The following is a 17281-nucleotide window of genomic DNA, read 5'->3' as shown; positions in this document are numbered from 1 at the left end:
TTCAAATAGGATGAAGAGTGGCTTGGCAACCACATCATCCAGTTCCTTTGGAACTCTGGAACGCGTATTCTCCAGCCCTATAGGCTTGTACACATTCAGTCTTGTGAGACAGTCTTGGACTTGCTCTTCTCTAACCATGAGAGGGATTTTGCTCCCCGAGCCCCTGCCTAGAAATTCAGGGTCATGAGGGACATGGGAAACCTGACTCCCAGTGAAGACCAAGGCAAAGAATTCATTGAGTATCTCCGTCTTCTCCATGTTTGTTGTAGCCAGTTCTCATTAATCAGAGAGTGTATATTCTCCTTGGTCTGTCTCTTCTGACAAGTGTACCTGTAAAATCTCTTCTTATTATTTTTCACATCCCTCACCAAATTCAGTTCCGTGTTTCTGTTGAAATTGTTCCTAAGCAGGAAGAGGAGTTTCATAGTGGATTTAGTAAAACACATCTTCATGTTTCAGAAATCTTTAGGCATTTCACTGATATACAGAAATGTCTCTAACATAATGCATTCTGTACAACTTATTGTTCTAAGGTAACATATGATAAATTCTCCCATAAAGCCCTAGAAACAATACACCAGGCTGTCTAGAATTTACATGTTGCTTTGCCTTTTCAATAACTTGTCTAAAACCTCCACGTATCATAGACTAATGGTGATCTATTGCCAACAGTGGAGAAGAGGCATGCGAGACATCGGCAATTACATTGTCATAATGTGGCATATCTATCTCATTCATATTTCATTTATGTAGTTCAGGCTTCAGTTTTCAGTCAAAAATAAGAACTGGAATAAGAAATTCAACGAGGAATCAAAGAAACCCCACCAAATGACCAAAATACCACACAAACACCAATATTCACTATTCATATTTCATGGGATTAAATATTGTTTTAGTGCAAGAAGTAACTGCGCATTACTCTTAGGGTTATGAAATGGATAAGCTATTAGGAATTTTCCATTTTTAACTGATAGTGATCTCACATCAGTACACCTCTGCTCACTTTAATGGAATTACCTGAGAATTACTCTAATGTGAAAGGAGAGCAAGCTCTTGTGATTCTATAACTAGTCATACTAAGCTATTCACGTATGCCTCCAAGAGTAAGAGATTTCAAGAAAATATTGTGGAAATTAGAGTCCACTTTTCATCCGTTCATTTAATCATTTACTTTGATCACTTCTGCTGCTGTGCATGTGTTTGTCCTTATAAGTGAGGTCAGATTTATGGAGAAAAAAAATATCCTCTATAAAACCAGCTGATATTGCTAGAAGAAAAAAGAAAAGTTATTGAGCACTCCACTACATACAAATGCCTCCTATTTATTTCCATGGAAACTAAAACAAAGAGCACAACAGCACTATTTGATAGAGTAAATTTTCAGCTACAAAACACTATTTTTCAACATAGTCACCACCATTAACGATGCATTTTCAGCAGCAATGAACAAAAGCCTGCATGCCACCCTTGTAAAAATCTGCACCAGTGGAGGTGACCCACTGTTTTCCAGGAAACTAGGAAAATGTTGCCAATGTAGTCCACCTTTTATCAGCTCAAAATGATAAAACTCAGAAGACACCAAATCTGGATCACATGGTGAGTGTGGTAGGACAGTCCAGCCAATGTGCTCCATGGTCTTCAAACTGGTATGGAGCCTGCTATTATTGTGTTGCAAGAGAAAGGTTGTCTTCTTCTCTGACCTGACTCTGGAAGTTCAAAGTCTTCAGCTTAGCATCATGATGTAGTGGTCAGAGTTAATGGTTTGTCTGAATTCCAGGAAATCCAGAAGGATCACCCCTTTCCTATCCCAAAAGACAGTGCACATCACTTTAACCACAGATGGCTGTCTTGAATATTTTCTTCAGTGGGAAATTCATGTTTCCACTCCATCAATTGCTGCTTTAACTTCATCCTCATATTGGTTCAATAGGTCCTGACAAGCTTGTTTATGGTATTCTTTCTGTCACTGTGTGAGCATTTGTGGGACTGACTTGGCTCAAACGTTGCAATGTTCCAATGTTGCCATCGTCATTTCCAAACATTGAAGCTGTATGACAGCTCTGTACACAGTTCCTTGGTCATAATCTGCCAATATGCAAGGACAAACTGATCAAGATGCTCTTCATTTCATGGTGTGACAGCTGTGCATGGCCATCCTGAATGTGGCTTGTCTTTCACATCTCTGTCACCACTGTTTAAACTCATCACTCACCACCTCACTGCACTAATATCCACTGTTTGGTCTCTATAAATGTTCAGCAAGTGTCAGTGAATGTCAATTAGTGCTATTTTTTTGGCATGGAGGAATTCAATGACACACCTTTACTTCATACACACTTCCATGTCAGATGCCATTTTATCAGGCAGCCCTTCTGCTGCTATCTGTTGCATGGCAACAAAATTTAATGGAATATTTGAGGGAAGGTTTAACCTCTACTGCCATACCACCACCATCTGCTTCTGACGTGGGCCAGCGTAATAAAATAGGAAGAATTACTTGCAGAGCAGCCCTTGTATTTCTAATCTTTCCAAAGACAAAGTTTTACTTGTAATTAAACATTTATTGTTCTAGTTTATAGTTTCTAAGGAAAGGTGGATTGTAGTTAAAAGACCATAAGCCAGATCTTAATTATTTCTCCTGTCAAGAGGAAACTAACTCTTACCTGGCTGCCATGACAGTTCATTCTTTAAGATTTGTAGAAATACTCCAAGGCTCTCACTTAGAATATGACATATGGTTCTCATCTAACAAGTATCTAAGACTGTGCTTAGCTTTAAGTGCTGAGAATAGTCTCGCTGAGGTGATGAGTGTGCTTATATCCTTTCAGACATTGTGGTCTTTTTATGCACCTTCTTCTTCTGTTATAGATCCCCTGAAAAAGTCAAGAGTATCTGCCACTCCGCTCTTCCCTTGTGCTCCTTTTGCCCTATCTCAAAATGAACTTCTTAAACATTGTTTTAACAGTTGCTAGGCTGAGAAGTGGTCTTCAGCAGTTCCTTGGCTGCACTATGTGCATAGGGAAACACAGGAGAAGGGGCTGAAAGGTCTGAAGGTCATCCTTACTGGCTCTTTCCTGTACAGTACAGCTAGTATATAAATGACTTGCAGTATGTAGGCCATACAGTCAGGCACAGAATAATCTTGGTCAATAGAGATCTCTAAAGTCTGGCACACAGAGCAGGGATAATTTCAGTTCTAGAAAAAAGCTACTAGGGTCTTCTCTAGTCAACTTCTTAATTTCCCAATATTCATATATTATATACTAGTAAGTGCCAAACCAATTATCTCTAATGAAATGCAATAGAGATGGGCTAGAGTTTTGGAAACAGGTATGGTTCAGGGCTGGAATCAGATTTCAGATGATTTTAGGATTCAGGGATTTAGCACTGCTACCTTAGTCTTTTTATCTAAGGATCTCTTAATATACTTTAAATGGAAAGTAGCAGTTTAACCAATCTAGTTCAACAGAGCTGAATCCAGCATTTATCAATATACACAGAAGTAGCTTCTGCAGTCTCTTCATTAACTGAGCAATAAAGGAGCCACCCTGCCCTTTCTGTTTTAATTAGATGTGAATGAATTAGTTCAAACCACAGTTTACTTACTGATTCCTCTACAAGTACATTAACCACTAAGTCATGTGTTTTGTTTTGTTTTGTTTTGTTTTCCCCTGAGAAAATCAATTTTTCCTGAATGGGTATGGAATTCAGAAATGCTCCAATCGTGTTTCCTCATCCCGGAGCTTTCTTACGCACAACTGTTAACTGGTTGGAGGTCCAACTGCAACGGCTGGTTGGACACCGGCATACTATGCGGTCGTTCGACTCCCTTACTTAGACGGGGCAAAAGAGAGCAGATTCGGGTGTGCAGGCGCCAGCCCACAGGCAGGGCACCGCTGCCCTCTGCTGGATGCTGCCATCCACTGGGATTCTTCCTCCTTTTCCTCGCACCCTCTGGGATGGTGATGCAACTTTGCCTCTTTTTAGTTGAGCAGAGAAACTATTTATGTATGTATTTGCTGCAGAGGAACAGCTGCACTGCAAATTTATCTGTGTTCCTTAAAATTTATTTATGTATCTTAAAAGTCTGTCTCAGATGAACTCTGATTTCATACCTCTAAACATTTTGATTTGTTTGTTGTAAATACCTTAAGACAACACTTCTACTGATACTCTTGCAGAAGCTGAAGTATGTGTATGATAAGAGCTCATGCATTTGGGAGACATGCAGACTGGAACCATAGAATCATAGAATTGCTCAGGTTGGAAAAGACCTTCAGGATTATCAAGTCCAACTGCAACCTAACCATACTACCCGAACAATCCACTGCTGAATCATGTCCCTGAGCACCACATCCAAATGGTTTTTAAACATTCAGGGATGGTGACTCAACCACCTCCCTGAGGAGCCTATTCCAGGGCTTAACAATCCTTTCTGTAAAGAAGTTTTTCCTGATATCCAACCTGAACCTCCCCTGGTGCAACTTGAGGCCATTTCCCCTTGTTCTGTCACCTGTCACCTCTGAGAAGAGACCAACCTTGCTCTCACTGCAATCACCTTTCAGGTATTTGAAGAGAGCAATAAGGTCTCCCCTCAGCCTCCTCTTCCCCAGACTGAACAGCCCCAGTTCCCTTAGTCACTCCTCATAGGGCATATTCTCCAAGCCCTTGACAAGCCTTGTTGCCCTTCTTTGGACCTGCTCCAGCACCTCAATGTCCTTTCTGTATTGAGGTGCCCAAAAATGGACACAGTACTTGAGGTGGGGCCTCACCAATGCCAAGTACAGGGGCAGGATTACCTCTCTCGTCCTGCTCACCATTTGTCTTCTGTCTCTGCTCAGCAGTGTTATACTTAAGTAGACTCACTAGCTGCCCTCATTTCCACAGAGTAGTTTTCCTGGCATGTGGTTGAATGCAGCTTTGTAGGTTTCTCTGAGAGAAATGCCTCCTATTTATTTCCATGGTAACTACAACAGGTATAAAGAGCATGATAACACTGTGTAATAGAGGCAATTCTCACCTACAAAACACTATTTTTCAACTTAGTCACTACTATTAGCTTTGCATTTTTGGGAGCAATGAACAAGAGCATGCACGCCACGCTCATAAAATCTGCACCAGTCAAGGTGATCTACTGTTGCTGCTCACTGCTAAAGTGCAGTGTGCAGTGCCTGCTGCCACACTGCACTAACATCTACTGTTTGGTCTCTATAAACATTCAACAAGTGTCAACGAATGTCAGGGAGTACAATTTTATTTTGGCATGGAAGAATTCATAGAATCATACAATCACCAAGGCTGGAAAATACATCCTAGATCATCCAGTCCAACCATCCACTTATCACCAATATTTCCCACTACATCGTGTCCATCAGTACAACATCTAAAGGTTTCTTGAACACCTCCAGGGATGGTGACTCCACCACCTCTCTGGGCAGCTCATCCCAGTGCCTGATCACTCTATCAGTGAAGAAGTATCTCCTAACATCCAACCTTAACTTCCCCTGGCGCAACTTGAGGCCATTCTCTCTAGTCCTCTTGCTAGTTACATGGGAAAAGAGGCCAAGCCCCACCACAATGCAGCCTCCCTACAGGTAGTTGTAGAGAGCAATAAGGTCTCCCCTGAGCCTCCTCTTCTCCAGACTAAACAAGCCCAGTTTCCTCAGCTGCTCCTCATAAGACTTGTGCTCCAGACACCTCACCAGCTTCATTGCCCTTCCCTGAACAGGCTCCAGGGCTCAATGTTTTTCTTGTAGTGAGGGGCCCAAAACTGAACACAGTACTCAAGGTGCAGCCTCACCAGTGCTGAGTACGGAGGGATAACCTCCTCCCTGCTCTGGCTGGCTACACTATTCCTGATCCAAGCCAGGATGCCATTGGCCTTCTTGGCCATGTGGGCACAGTGCTGGCTCATGTTCAACTAAGCGTCAGCTAACACCCCCAGGTCTGTTTCTTCTACAGTCTTCCAGCCACTCTCCCCCAACCCTGTAGGACTGCATCAGGTTGTTGTGGCCAAAGTGCAGGACTCGGCACTTGGTCTAGTTGAACTTCATCTCACTGGCCTCAGCCCAGTTAACGAGCCTGTCTAGATCCCTCTACAGGGCCTTGCTACCCCCAGGCAGATCAACATTTCCTCCCAGCTTGATATCATCTGCAAACTTACTGAGGATGCACTCAATCCCCTCATCCAAGTCATCAATAAAGATATTGAAGAGGAGAGGCCCCAGTACTGACCTCTGGGGAATGCCACTCATGACTGGTCACCAGTTGGATTTAACTCCGTTCACCACCACCCTCTGGGCCCAGCCATCCAGCCAGTTCTTTACCCAGCAAAGAGTGTACCCGTCCAAGCCACAGGCTGCCAGCTTCTCTAGGAGAATACTGTGGGAGACAGTGTCAAAGGCTTTGCTGAAGTCTAGGTAGACTACGTCAACAGCCTTTCCCTCATTCATCAGTCTGGTCACTCAATCATAGGATGACATCAGGCTGGTCAAGCAGGACCTGTCTTTCCTGAACCCAGGCTTGCTGGGCCTGATCCCCCTGTTCTTCCACACATGCCATGTGATCTCCCTCAACATAATCTGCTCCATAACCTTTTCTGGCACTGAGATCGGGATGACGGGCCTGTAGTTCCCCAGATTTTCCTTCTGACCCTCCCTGTAGATGGGTTGTAAGGATTCATTCCATATACATTTACTTCATAAGCACTTCCATGTCAGACATCATTTTGTCAGACTGCCCTTCTGCTGCCATCTGCTGCGTGGCAACAAAATTTAATGGAATATTGGCAGGAAGGTTCAACCTCTACTTCCATACCACCAACATCCACCTCTTATGTCATGGGCCAGCATAATAAAATAGGAGGCATTACTTTCAGAGCAGCCCTCATACAATCAGGTACATTAGAGATACCTCCATGCCTCACAGAAAAATAACACAGCCAAGCATGTTGTCACCACAGCTCCTGAATTACTGATAAGATAATTAATGATCTTAGAAACATACTTAATCATTGGAGAACCTTCCTGAAATCTGCTCTTCCTGACAATATTGCCATCAGTCTATCAGTGGCCATGGCACTCCTAGATCCAGACTACATTTACAGTGAGCAATGGGCTTGAAGGAATATCAGGAAATATCAGGAAGTGGCAACGTCTAGGAAATTAAATCATGCTAGATTGGATTCAGGTTTCAGTTGTACAGCCATAAAGCAGGAACAATTGATGAGCAGAGCCCAGTTCTACTGCTCTGAAATTGGTCTATGATGAGAATTAATTCCCTGTCATTTGATAGATTGGTGCTCTCTGCCCTTCTGCTCCAGCACAGGGACACAGGAAGAACCAAGTGTGAGTGTTCAATCTTGAGAAACTGGGAATCTAATGCCCATAAATGCCCTTGGAATTATCTGCACACAAGGTATTGCACACAGGGCTTAGATGAATATCCTACTCCATTCTCTTTTTTGGGAATCACTGACTTCTTTAAGAAGGTGTTTTTGTCATTCATCATGAAGTAATTTCTGGGGCAATCGTTGTTAGCTGCAAAGACAAAGAATGAGCCCTTCATCCTTAGTGCAGCAAGATGAAACTTGGTATCTACAACTTAGAGGTTCTGGTGTCTCTTCCCCAGCTGCAATGGGGCCATGCCAGCTTCTTTCTTTCCTGTATTCCTTCTCTGAGAGGGTCCATGATGTGACAGCTGATCAGGAGTGGTGGAGTAGAGTTGTTTATGTTTCAGATCATTCAAGAAACATCATGACTGAAAGTTCTTGCATTCTATTTATTATATTATTTCTAGTAGTATGTATTTTAAAGATCACATCTCCTTTTATAGATCATATGATATTTATATACATATTCTATTATTCTAATATGAATGTCTCCCTGAAATCTAGATGTATTTCTCAGTCAGCTTTTCAGAAATAAGAAAGCCCAATCCCTTCCCCCATAGAGAAATACTATATTTCATTTTGTTTGTACCTGTAACACGTTGCTCTACCTCTGCCTCGTGTTTTTAACAACCTATAACCCAGGATAAGTAGCTAGAGCTGCAGGCTAGGAGCTGGTACTCACACATGGACTTGGCTTTTTGCTGCATAACTCAAATATGGAGTTCAAATAAATTATTTGTTCATCTTTCTCCCAAGCTTCAATTGGAGTAATTTGTGCAATGAACTACATAGGTCATGGCCTTTCCTGCTCTTTCTGCTGATCCAAATTATTGATACAGCTTAGACCTCACAGTTGAGATACTGCAATTTCCAGCCAGAATAAATAAAAACAAGGAAAATGAAAATAAAGATGTATAACTCTTACCTTTATAGAATATCAGGGCAAACATCTGCTTCAAAAACAAGAACATTGTTTAACTAAGAATGAGCACATGGAAATCAGTGTGCTTTTCTCCTAATAACTGTAAAAATATGTGTTACTAAAGGTTTTTTTCATTAACATTTTCTCTTTGACTAGACAATCAGGAAAGGATAATATCTACATAATAAAACCCACTTATCACAGTTGCACATTGTATGAAATATTTGCCACTGGAAGAGTATTTGTATGTACCCTCCACTCAGCTGCCAAAAATATTTTTGATCGGATTTTTTCTGCCCCAAATTAAAAACAGTGTGAGCCATTTTCCATAAACTAGTGAAATATATCATCCAAAGCTGTTCACCATTCTTCAACAGAACAGTCCAGGTGTAGCCTTTCTTATTAGCGTTTTGCTTCTGAAATTGACTTCATAAGAAAAGTCCTTGGAGATTTTTATGAAACTTAGGGAAGAGGGAAAGTGCTTGGCTCACTTCATTGTTAGAGATAAAAATCAACACCAGGACAAGCATGAATTCAAAGAATGCCTCAAGAACCCACTTTAAACTAAAAAGACTATGAAAGATACTCCAATTCTTCACCTGGGGAGGAAAAAAAAAAAAAGGCAGAGAGTGAAAGGGAGATTTCCTTCCATCATACAGTGAGAGATCACTTCACACTTTCCTTTGGTGTGTTAGATAGCCAATTGTAAAGCAATGTTATGTGCATAGATGGAGGTAAAGGATCTCAGCTTTCACTGGGACTGGGTTAAAGATCTGATGCCTGGGATGGTGGGCAAGACAGCCCCACCACAGGGCCTTTCTGTGTGCTAACAGCACAACTCCCTACAACCTGCTAGGCAGACAGCAGTACTCACAGGAGCACCTCAGCAGGTTCTCAGCAGACTGGCACCAGCTAAGCCTCAGACTTGTATAGGCACTTCACATTTAAGAGCATATGTAATCCAATCACCAGCAGATTTGAAGCTGTGTACCTCCCATATAGCATATTTTTGTAGGCTTAAAAACAATCTTCTCATTAGCCCTCCTTGTATCCCTATCACTCTGTGCAAGCAAATACCCTCCTTACTCAGCCCATCAATTTAACAGCTTTAAACTTTCAAACCAGTTAAATGGATGCAGCTGAAACATCAGCAGTGGCTCTTGGCCAGCAAGAGAAGGGGAGAGTAGTGTGGTGAGTGGCAGCTGTTCCATAGTGGCAAAAAAATGTCATTCGGAATGCTGAATGCTCAGGTCAATCTCTCTTTCACACAGCAGAGCAGACTGCACACATGCAACCTTTTACCCATGTGTGCCCTCACCAGTAATTTCCCTTTCACAATCCACAATCCCTGTTCCTGTTAGCTAACCATTTCTCTCCAATTGTAACCTCAGGTTTTTAAACATCCTTTCCCTTGCTTTCCATGGGCCCCCATCAGCATACCTGATCCCACGGTCTGTATTGTTTCTGATTCTGGTGTGAGTGGTGCAGTCAAGTGGGATTTAGCCCCTGACTGTGTCAGCACACGATCTCACACATACCCCTTCCTTTCTCTTGCTCAAGGGACTGAAGCAAAAACAAATGCAGTGGTTGCCAAACACTCCTCAAAGAGAGCACTGACCAGGTGTGCCTCCTGCTAGAGTGCAAAGCTCTGCCAGCTGCAGAAGAGTGCAATCTGATCCAAGAAGGCTTTATGTTTAATTTTGTTCTCAGCTATCTATTCTACAAATTCCCAAATGGAGTCTTCCTCCTTTCTTTGTCCTACCCATTCACAGCATCCTTTAGCATTCCTCATAACAGCTGTACCTCCTGTGCTCTGGCAATAGATTAGAACAGTCCTGATAGGCAAGCCCTTTTATAAGGTGTTGAGAGGGCCATCAGGAACATGTGAGCTCCTACCTTCTTGCCAACACTCTGAATCAGTCCTAAAATCCTGGAAGAACCAGCATCTGAAAGCCTAGTGGAGACTGCAAGGCCGATGGAGACAAGGAAGGAGGGGAGGGGGCATTGCTGTCTACATCAGGAAAGGAATAGAATGTGAAGAGCTGTCCCTACAAAAACAGTCATGAGCAAGTCAAAAGCCTATGGGTGACAGTTAGAGACTGAGGCAGCAAACGGAGCATTGTGGTTGGTATCTACTACCGGCCACCTGATCAACCTGTCAGTGAAGCCTTTTATCTCCAGCTATGGGAGGTGTCGCAATTGCAAGCACTAGTCCTGCTGGGGAGACTTCAACCACCCAGATATCTGCTGAAAAAGTAGCAGACTGAGCTGCAGGCGATCCAGGAGGCTTCTGGAATGCACTGAGGGTAAATTCTTTAGCCAGTTAATAGATGGACCCACCAGGGGGGTTGCAATACTGGACATATGTTGCTCATCAATTAAAATGAAATGATTGGTAACATCAGGATGGGAGGCTGCCTGGGCTGTAGTGACCATGCTGTGGCTGAGTTCATGTTCGTGAAGGATAGAAGACAGTCAAAGAGTAAAAATAGGATGCTAAATTTTAGGAAAGCTGATTTCCAACTCTTCAGGGAGTTAGTCAACAAAACCCCCTGGGAAACTGTCCTCATGGGCAAGGGTACGGAGGAGAGCTGGCAGATCTTTAGGGAAGCTTTCCTCAGGACACAAGAACTCTCCATCCCCAGATGTAGGAAGTTGGGAAAGGAAGGCAAGAGACCAGCATGGCTGAACCAGGGCCTGCTGGTCAAACTGGAGAGCAAGAAGGAAATGCACAGGCAGTGGAAACAGGGACAGGTACCCTGGGAAGAGTATAAGGAAGCTGCTAAGCTGCGTAGAGATGGGGTCAGGAAAGCCAAGGCCCAAATTGAACTGAACTTGGCAAGCGGTGCCAAGAAGAACAAGAAAGGCTTCTATAGGTACCTCAACCAGAAAAGGAAAGTCCAAGAGTGTGTATCCCCCCTTAGTGAGTGACACAGGCAAGCTGGTAACAACAGACAAGGAGAAGGCTGAGGTACTCCACAAAGTTTTTGCCTTGGTCTTATCTGATAACTGCTTGCCATACAACCTTCGAATTAATGGTTTGGAAGGAGGGGACTGGGGAAGCAAAGCTGTGAGTGAAGATCAGGTTTGTGATCACCCGAGGAACATGAATATCCACAAGTCTATGGGTCCTGATGAGATGCATCCCAGAATCCCGAGGGAACTGGCTGATCTAATTGCCAAGACACTCTCAACAATATCTGAAAAGTCATGGTAGTCAGGTGAAGTCCCTGGTGACTGGAAAAAAGGCAACATCATACCCATTTTTAAAAAGGGTAAAAAGGATGACACAGGGAACTACCGACCTATTGATATCACCTCTGTGCTGGGAAAGATCATGGAGCAGATCCTCCTGGAAGCCATGCTAAGGCACGTGGAAGGCAGGGAGGTGATACAGGAGAACCAGCATGTCTTCACCAAAAGGCAAGTCCTGCTTGACCAACATAGTGGCCTTCTGTGGTGGTGTAAATGCATCAAACGACAAGGGAAGAGCCACTGATGTCATCTATCTGGACTTCAGTAAGGCCTTTGACATGGCACCCCACAACATATTTCTCTCCAAATTGGAAAGATACGGATTTGATGGGTGGACTGTTTGGTAGATGAGGAACTTGCTGCAGGATCAAACCCAGAGAGTGGTAGTCAATGGATCAATGCTTGGATGGAGATCAGTGACAAGTGTTGTCTCTGAGGGATCAGAGACCCCACAGTCTTGAAGATATAAAGGCAAAAAGAGCTTACAGATTGTGAAATGTGAAAACCTTCCTACTGATGGGGCTTTATCCTGGCTGAGAGCTGACCGGGATGTATATGGCCACAGCCAGCCTTATCGCATGTCTCCTGAGTGTTGCTGCTTCTGCCTGAGTCTGTAACTACCCCCTAAGGAGGGAGAGGTCAAGGAGCTGTGCACTTTTGAGGCCACACAATAGTTAAAAAGGAAGTTAAACTGAATTCAGTCCCTTCTGCCCTGAGTAACCTTTTGTTTGGAGGTTTCTGTCTCACTCAGAGGCATGTTGACACTGTTGAATCTCTCTCCCTTATTCTCAGGATGCTGTTTTTAGTAGGAGCTCTGATGTAAAGAGGTGAGGGCTGAATGTCCCACACCCAGCCCGCCACTCATAGTTTGCTGTATTGGTGCAGTTTAGTGCCTCACTGGGCTCCATACAGCACTGATCTACTCTTTGCTCTTACTGCCTCCCATCTTAAGCTTGGCTATTAGCTGTGAGCATATCTGGAGGTAGATCACACACACCACTGGGCACTTCTTCCCTGAAAACAGAAGTTGAAGTGACCCAGGCCAGCCCATGAGAAGGTATCCATAAGGCAGCTGCAGTGGTTCTGCCTACCACTATGTGCCAGCACTAGCAAGCAAATTCCAAGAAGATGCAGTCATCAGCAGCTCTGTGAATACAGGAAAGTGGTTATAAACACTATTTGCCTCAAAGAGAGAAGAAACCACAGACTGACTGCAGGCTCACCTTCTGCTTTCTGATAATCTGCTGTTCAGAAACATTTCCTGAGGTACTATAGTACCTACGGCTGGGTAGATGTGAAAACAAACATGCTGATGGATTCAGTGGCACACTGGCCAGGTAAAACAGCGTGCATTTTAGCATGCACATAGTAACACTCACATGTGAAGGAGAAAGATGTTTATTCCTCAGAGCTGTTATGTATTGCATTCTGGGAGAGAAAAATTTGTTAAGGCGCACAGTGTAGCTGTCCCCTTCCAGTCAGTGCAGGACTGTTTTGCCCCAGCATGTGTCCTATAGTTTATAATAATTTATATATAGTTTATAGTTTAAAAATCTGCCAAGTTTGCTTTTGAAAAAACAGATAAGATTACCTTGGTATTCATGGTATTCCTTGTGCTGCTCTTACCACTTCAGTGAAAGGCTGCTGAGGATGTTTAGGGAAAGGCTAAGATAAATGTACTTCAATATCAAAATAAACAATAGAGGCTAATGGGCAGCTTGTATTATTCATCCTCATACTGGATTGTAGTTTGTATTTAAAGAGAGCCCTCCCAGAGCTTTTATCCTGTGACTCCAAAGTCCAGAAGGATCAAATCAGCTCTGTTATGAGTAATGACTGGTATTGTCTGTGGGGCACACGTGGTTTTGAGCACAGTACTCTAAAATTACAGCAAGCTGAAGCATGTGCTGCTAAGAGCTGTTCTACTTCCCCACGCTCCTCATGTTGTTCTCCAGGTGTCCTAGGAGCACTGCTCCTACTTCAAGGCACACAATGGGAGTGCCACTGTTCTTAGCATTGGAAATGGTCTGAGTGGCTGCATCTGGAGTGGAGTCATCCATGGTCACACAAAATCTGCCTCCTGCTTGGGCCTCTTTGCATAGCCGGAGGAGGCAGGGCTGATTATTTTCTCCCACATGAGAGCTCTCATTCCAGAAGATAGACACTAACTTTCTTGATCAAGTCCATCTGTAATATTTTGGATTGCCTTTCTATCCAGGCATAGTTTCTGTAAGGGCAACTGATGAAGACAGTCATGGGGAAATGATGATTTCACTGTAATGATGTAGAAGTGAGAACATACATGTATTCATGAGCAGATGAAGATAGAAAAGTTCCACAAAGTCTCTCTTTGCGATGGTAGCATGTTGCCAGCAAATAATAAATAATAGCAACTGTAGAGGAATTCTTCCACAGGAAAATTCATCTGCCACAAAAATTACCATAACTACTCACCATCCTCTGTTCTGGCAGAGCAAAAGCCAGAAGGTTAATATGCTGCATAAGGGGAAAAGAGAAATTCTCCAGAGCAGACCTTTAGTGATCAGAATGGATAATGGTTTTCCTGCTCTGAAGTGTGTGCAATGCAAAGAATGACGATCAGTTAACCAACTGATTTTTCAGGTCAAAAGTCTGAAAAGAACGGATATGAAATCCTTGATATTTAATCTCTGTTTCCATGTTTTTCTTGCTCCCATGTATTTGTTACATCAGGAGATTATGACTGTAGTATACCATCCTAGAATAAGGTGTAACAGTCTCAGAGAACAAAACTAAGACAAAAGATTGCTAATTTGTGCCAAATTTCGGTGGAGAGAGTAACTGTTTCATAGATAAGCGAACAGATAAAACATACAATGCTACTGGCCCATTAGGGCACATAACATAAACTATTTATGGCCTGATCCTGCAACTCCTCTGGGATACAATCTGATGCCTCACGTGTCCTATTCAAACTGCAAGGCCCTCTAAGAAACACCTGATGTGAGATACTAGTCTTTACAATCTGGAGCAAAACAAAGAAGAAACAGCTGCCGAGTTCTGGAAGCATCAGTGCAAAACACAGCTGTACAAAATGGGTTCATGTTTGATCTCTTTCTAAGAAGACATTATCTTATATACATCTGTATAGTTTACTACTTATGCAGTTCCTGACAGAATGAGTTCCTGGCAATACAGGCATTACCTTTGTTCTGTATTTTTCTGTTGCCATATTCAAGCGTTTGGGTTTAGTTTCAGTGTGATGCTATTCTACTGAAATGTTATTTGTGATCCTACAGAGAAAGCAGCAGGCAGCAGTATTCTCTGCTGTGCCTCAGCTCCACAGGGCAAAATTCTTGCCAGGTTCTCCCTTTGCTTACACAGAACTCTGCTGGTCTCAGTGGAATAACTCTACCAGCTCCAAATGAAGCCTGCTGACCTTGATGAGTATATCATAGAGCACAACATTGCTGCTGTTGTAGACACTATAGGATTGAGTGGCGATAACCTGCTAGAATTTCTGACACGGGAAAATCTGCATTTTAGGGAATACCACATAGGTTCAGCTGATGTGGAAATAGCTTTAAAAAGTCCCTTTGTCCTTTTCTTGTGATTGTCAGAGAATCCTAGAATCTCTTACAGTACCACCGAACATAGATGCTTATGCTCCCCCGAGCAGTATGAAACTTCATTTCAGGGCAGTATTCTTTTAGGAATATCTGGCAGCTTCTTACAGAGAGAGTTGGCCTTGGTTTTGCATCCTAGGTCTATTGACACATTACAGATAAACTAGTCTCTGTGCTTCTGGGATTCAATTGTCTTTCTGCTGATAGTGAACCCTGGTGTTTCTAAAAGCGAAATGAATATGTGCTTGCAGTCCTAGGAATTCTAGGTGAGAATGAGGAATTCTTTAGTGAGAATGATAAGCAGGATTTCATCAGGACAGAACTGGGAAGATTTTACTTCTAAATTAATTCAAGGGAGCTACCTCAAAAAACAGTTTTACTGAACTAGCACAGCCAAGTATATGAAAGTGAGAAACTGATAAATTCTGATTGTCCCAACAGTCTTAATTCTACTTGCTTGGGAGTATGAAAAACAGAACAATATCTGGCAATGTGATCTGCCTTACCCTAGGATCTCAGTCTCTCCAGCACACAGCGTGAGAGGACAAGGAAGAAGATTTATTATTTATTATTATTGTACTAATTGTTGATATCCCACTGACATGAACAATTTAGAGAATTCCAAGTATTATGCAGCTCTCCTGCCAGATCAGAATAGACTGACACAGCTACAACTACCTGTTTAAGATTAGCCAGATTTTATTTGCATAAGAATGCAAATAAGTGACAAAATAAGTGACAAAAGCACTTACAACATCCAGGAAATTATCATTAAAAATGAATTGCTGCACATTCTTTTATTAGCTGCGTATGTTTGTGTCTGTCTGTACATAAAACAGTGAACACTCAGGCATCAGACTAAAGCAGTCATGAAACAGTAGGCTTCATTCACTGTTAGAGTTCCCCTCAAGCCCTGCTGACAGCAAAGAGGAGCCCTCCAGGCTTTATTTTCTATTTGTACTGCAGCCTTCTGTTAAAAGGAGGTTGGTTGGTTGCAGAGAAGAATTTCTCTCAGCAGCTTGGGTTTCAGCAGGTAAGTGAGAGCAGGGAATGAGAGGAAATAGAGCAGGTAGAAAACTCATCTCTATGTGAAGTCTCAGCCACTTTCCTTATTGATAATTTTTGGTATTACACTAACAATCAGAAGCACCTCCGGAGTTCACTGCTGTACTGTGCCAGAGAGGAGATTCAGACATCTCACCACTTGCCCAGTGACGAGGATTAAATTGCCCTCAAGCTTTTAGCCGCCAGAGTCCGCCAAGAGCAAGCGGTGTGTATCTTCCCTCCTCCACCGGCTCGGCACAGCGCTCCGGAAGGCATCGGGAGCTGCTGCTGCACAGGGCCCAGGCCCCGGGAACGGCCGCGGCAGGGACGAGCCGCGCCCGCCCCCTGCCGGTACTGAACGGCGGTACCCGTCGGAGTCCGGCTAGGACTGCTCCAGCAAGGGTCTCCGGAGAGCACAGCCGCGGTGGAGCTGCTGGAGAGAGGCGAGTACTGCTGTTCAAGCGAGAATTATCAAACACGGTATTAGTTCAAAGTGAACGGAACTGACTCATCATCCCAATCAATAATAGGTGCAGAAACATTCCAGTCCAACTCCCAGCAACGAACACCAGTGAGTAAAGTGCAAAAATGCTCACCAAAAGACAGGAGCATTGGTGAGAACAGCTTTTTTTCCAGTGGTTCAGTGCTGACTGGCACTCACGTAGCTGTGGCTAAGAAACTGAGTATACCTTGAAAGGAAATTGGGATTGATGCACCTCCCTCACGAAGTGACCTAGGAATGCTTTGTGTCACAACTCCCACCTTGCTTCCTCCCATTGCTCAGCTGTCCCTGTGTGATGCCTGCCTAGCAGTGACCACACACCTGCATAGCCAAGGGTTGCTTATGGTCTGTGGTCCCATGCAGTGGCAATGGCTGGCAAGAGGAGGCTGCATAACTCACATGGTCTTGTTACCATGATACAACCCTGTATGCAGACCCTAGATTCCCTGCAGAAGAGTTCTTTTTTAACCTGAGCTTTTTCCATCTCCTTTTCTCAGTCTGTGTAATGAAGACAGGAGCAGCGAACAGTGCTAGGAAGAGTGACACTGGAAGACCATGGTGAG

The sequence above is a fragment of the Numida meleagris genome, unplaced genomic scaffold (assembly GCF_002078875.1).
Source record: "Numida meleagris isolate 19003 breed g44 Domestic line unplaced genomic scaffold, NumMel1.0 unplaced_Scaffold165, whole genome shotgun sequence".
In the NCBI taxonomy this organism is placed as follows: Eukaryota; Metazoa; Chordata; class Aves; order Galliformes; family Numididae; genus Numida; species Numida meleagris.
Note: the sequence above shows the minus strand (reverse complement) of the source record.